Raw genomic sequence first — 4,252 nt, 5'->3', positions numbered from 1 at the left:
CTAGCCCTGCGCCGGCAGCTCCTAACCGGAAGGCACATCAGAAAGCTCAGGGGACCAGCAGGCACAGTCTAGAAAAAGAGGGCTGCAGCGGCTCTGTACATGACCTGACTCAGGAGCGCCCCAGGCTCACAGAGGCCTGACCTTGCCCTCCACCCTCACCCCTAGCCCAGGCTCCCAGGCTACACTTGACCTTCCCTGCTCCTTCTTGGTCCACTTGCACCTGGAATCACAGGTCTTCCCCAAGTGTGCTTGGCTATGGCTGCCAGGGCCTTCCTGCCCCGATCCTAGCAGGGATTCCACCAGGCACTACAGGCAGAGCCTGTAACAATCTTCTTGTAAATGAGGTCCAGGGGGTTCTTGGGACCACAAGCCTGAGACTGTCTGTCCACCCTCTGCACCCTGAGACTGTCACTGCCCCCATCTCTCCCCCACCTCCCACATGGAACCCTCCCAGACGGCCCCCTCCCCTTTGAATGCCTGTTCCATTAATATGCTAGGCCAGCTCAGTAGTGGAGGAAATCCTATTAAGGCTAGTGAGCGGAAATCATTTGTTTTTGGACATTAAAATTTAAAGCAGAATTTGAGAAATTGCCACACGACGTTCATACTCTTTCTCCAGTAAATGTCCCAATGGCATATGAGGCAACCATTTCTACCCCATAGAATCATAACTGATGTTCACTCTGGGAGGGCCACCCCAGAGGACATCAGGAACATCGGCAGAACTGCATGGACCCTATCTCTAGTTGTGACCTGGTTTCAGGCCCTCAGTGTGGGGTAGGGTGACTAACCATCCCAGTCTGCCCAAGACCAAGGGCCGGCTTATAAACAAATTAGGTTCAAGAGTGAGAAATCAGCTGCCCTCCATGATGGTCACACAGAAGTGGTGAAATCAACAGAAAGACCCCAGGCCCTGCACACCCCACACACCCCATTGTTTCCCTGTTTCATGCATTGCCTTGTTCTTTGCCCAAACACAAAACTCTGTCTTTCCCTTTTCATCTCCCCTCAAGCAGGCTGATTACACAGGAATCTTTTTTTTTTTTTTTTTAAGGAGGCTTCATGCCCAGAGTGGAAACCAACACAGGGCTTGAACTCACGACCCTGAGATCAAGACCTGCGCCGAGATCAAGAATCGGAAATTTAATCGAATGAGCCACCCAAGTGCCCTACATGGTAATCATTCTGACCATCCCTTCCTCCAAATGTACAGGGCAGTGAGAACCACAAGAAAGCGAGTTGACTCAAGGAGGGCAACATGAGGCCACAGGGCACAGACAGAATGCCCTGCCCTAAATGGTCCCTTGGTCTGTGCCCTGATGGGCTGGACAGGACCAATCAGGGAGGCAGGATACAATCAGTGGCCACAGCTATCCTGAGAATGGCCTGGCCCTCTCTCCCCAATGGTCATATGCATGTACTCTTGCATATGACCCACAAGGACACTCCAGGAAGCATGGGACATGTGATGGGACCCAGGAAAGAGTACAGGTAGGAGTGACCCTGAGGAACATCTTGGGAGACAGGTCCTGGAGGAGCAGTTTGATGGGCTTCAAAGTGGACCAAAGGTAACCATCTGTGCTCAGGACACATCTGTGTGTTGTAAGTGGGACCTCCCAAGGGGACATCACAAGCAGGGCTCTGGCACCTTCCATTGACCCCTAGGTGGAGCCTTGTGAGTCTTTTTCTTGGATTCCTCATGATGGCTGGAGAAGTTAGAGCAGGTGTAGACTGGAATGAAATGGAGTCATCATCTTTTGTCTGGATTCCTCCCCAGTGTTGAACCCTTCCCCACTAAGTCTTGGACCCTTTCCTGCTTGTGTCCCTCTGATCCCATGATCACCTGGGCCCTCTCCAGTCAGCACGTGGTCCCCATGCATCACGCTGGGATGAGTCCTGCTGAACCTGAGACTAGAGAGAAGTACGGACAAGCTCAGAGCAGGGAGCCCCAGCCCACACTGCCCAATCCTCACCCAGAGCAAGGAGACACCATGCTCACCACTCACGGGCCCTGGGGACCCTGGCTTGGAGCAGGGCTAAGGGTGAAGATGCAGACGTGGCTCCCAGCCCCTCTCACCATGACTTTCAGCTCCTGTTACAGCAGCTTGTCGTCCCTCCAATCTGTGCAGAGGAAGACATGAGGGACCCCATGTCCCAGGCTCTGATCCCACCACTGGCCAGATTTCTCACCTGGGCTCCCACAGCTGCTGATGACTGACGTCTTATTCTTGGAGAAAAGACACACGCAATGATGACAGTAAGAAAAGTAAGTAAGAAAAGCAGCAACAGCAGGCAGATGGTTGTCCGTCCATGCTGGTGCGCCAGGGCCTTTCCTGGAAAAAGGCCTTATATTAACCTGGGTTCCCCAGGACCACAGGCCTGCTCTCCTGTCCCCCCCCGGCTCCTGACCCGACCAGAGTCAGAACCCCTCCATGATCACCCAGGTTTACCCAAATGTACAGGATGTGCAGTGTGGCTCCCTGTGGCTTCCATGTGGCCAGTGAACCTCTGCTCCTCTCCCTGGGGAATCCTTATGGCCCCCCACGCCTAGTAGGTCCCATTCCCACCAGGCAGGACTCCCCTAAACTGCTGGGCATCCTGGCTCAGGGGTTCCTGATCCTGAAGCCAGGTCAGGGCCATATTCCCGGGAGAGAAACTGAAAGCCCAGCATGTTGGGGGACCATGCTCTCCAAGGCTGGCTAAAGGTCACATTCACTGTTGGGGACACTGAGGAGAAAGCACAGAGCCAGTGAGGCACATGGCTGAGCCCTGTTCCCCTCTACAGAAGACAGAAGTGGGCTGCTTCTCCCACCTTTCCACCTCTGGCTGGAGCCCTCATTGACCCCAGACCTTCTCCAAGTCTGTTCTGTGCCCTGGAACCCAAATTCCTTTGGACTGGCAGGAGGATGGGTCTGGGATCCAGGGCTCACTCTCTTGAATCTGTGTGTTGATGTTGAGGAGGGGGTGTGAAGAGTGGGCTCTTGGGCTGAGGGGACTATAAGGGAACTCTTTGTGACAAGGAGGCTGGGGTTCCTCTCCTGCCTGACACCCACCTCCCCTGGTTCAATTTTATGTAGGAGAGTCCACTGTCTTCCTGGACTATTGACACTGGGAAAGCACATTTCCATTCCCACTTGCTTGGTGTCTTTATCCAGATGCTGTAACAGGACAGGCAGATCATAATACAGTGCACCAACAGAATCTATGTGCATCCTTTAGGACAGGGAGGGCTTCCTTGGAAGGGTTGTTGGGGGGTGCTCAATGGATCTGGGGGAGAGGAAGGCCCCTGCTCCAGGGTTATACCTCGTCTGCCCAAGAAGCCCATCCAGGGTTCCAGATATTTCTGCAGGCTTCCCCAAAGCTCTCCGTGCATATGGGTGAGGAATCCTGGCTTTGAAAGCCATCTGCATCCCAGGACTTCTTGATTTCCATAGCCAAGGTATGAGTGGAGGGCCAGGGAACTGTCCATCCATGGGTCTTCAGGTCATAGGAGAGAAAGAGTTCCCCATCTTAGTGGAAATGCTCAAAGCCCTGGTGCTCTTGTCTTCTCAGATCTCGAGCCCCAGACCTCCTGGAGGGAATGCATGTCTGCCTCCAGTCAGCAGTGACTTCTCCCATCCTGTGTCCCTCTGCTTTCCCTGCCCCAGTGACAAACTCCTGCCAAAGGGGTCCAACCTGCTCTCCTCCAGGTCTTCCCTGTGCTGGCTCAGTAATGGCCACCTTGAGCTGAAATGCACAGACCGTCGGTCCTCACCCCCACCCCCAGCCAACTCCAGTGAGAAGAGATAGGTCCCTCCCCTCTGCCCTGAACTTCACTGGGAACGGTCTCCCATCCTTCTTGCTCTGATGCCACTGTCACTTCCTTTCTGTGCCTGCAGGGCCAGGATGTTTGCCAGAGTCATTCTGAGGCCCTTCCTGGTCTCTCTCAAGTCTCTGGTCTCTGTGTCCCAGGACTGCTCCTGCCCACAGTCCCTGAAGCTCTGCCACATCTCTCTCAATGTCATGGTGCAGGAAGGCCTGACCATCCAAGCATCCCTCAGTGAAAAATCTCTGATGCACAGATCCATGCGGGGACACCCCTGTGAGGTTATAACAAAGTCCTTGGGATCCTATGGGGCAGGGAGGAGACCACAGATGAAACTGCTTTCTGGAAGTAACTGCACGTCAAATGTTTCTCAGAAAAGCTCTGCTGGATGACATGATACTTTATGTGGTAAACCTAAAAGACTCCACCCCCAAATTGCTAGAACTC

General features: G+C 53.8%; 1 pseudogene; it reads right to left on the bottom strand.

Annotated features, from left to right (window-relative positions):
* Nucleotides 1-4,050, bottom strand: LOC116628214 (annotated as a pseudogene).
* Between the last annotated feature and the right edge of the window lie 202 nt (nt 4,051-4,252).

The sequence above is a fragment of the Phoca vitulina genome, unplaced genomic scaffold (assembly GCF_004348235.1).
Source record: "Phoca vitulina isolate PV1807 unplaced genomic scaffold, GSC_HSeal_1.0 scaffold116, whole genome shotgun sequence".
Taxonomy (NCBI): Eukaryota; Metazoa; Chordata; class Mammalia; order Carnivora; family Phocidae; genus Phoca; species Phoca vitulina.
The sequence above is the reverse complement of the archived record's forward strand: the minus strand, read 5'-3'. Positions and strand labels throughout refer to the sequence as shown.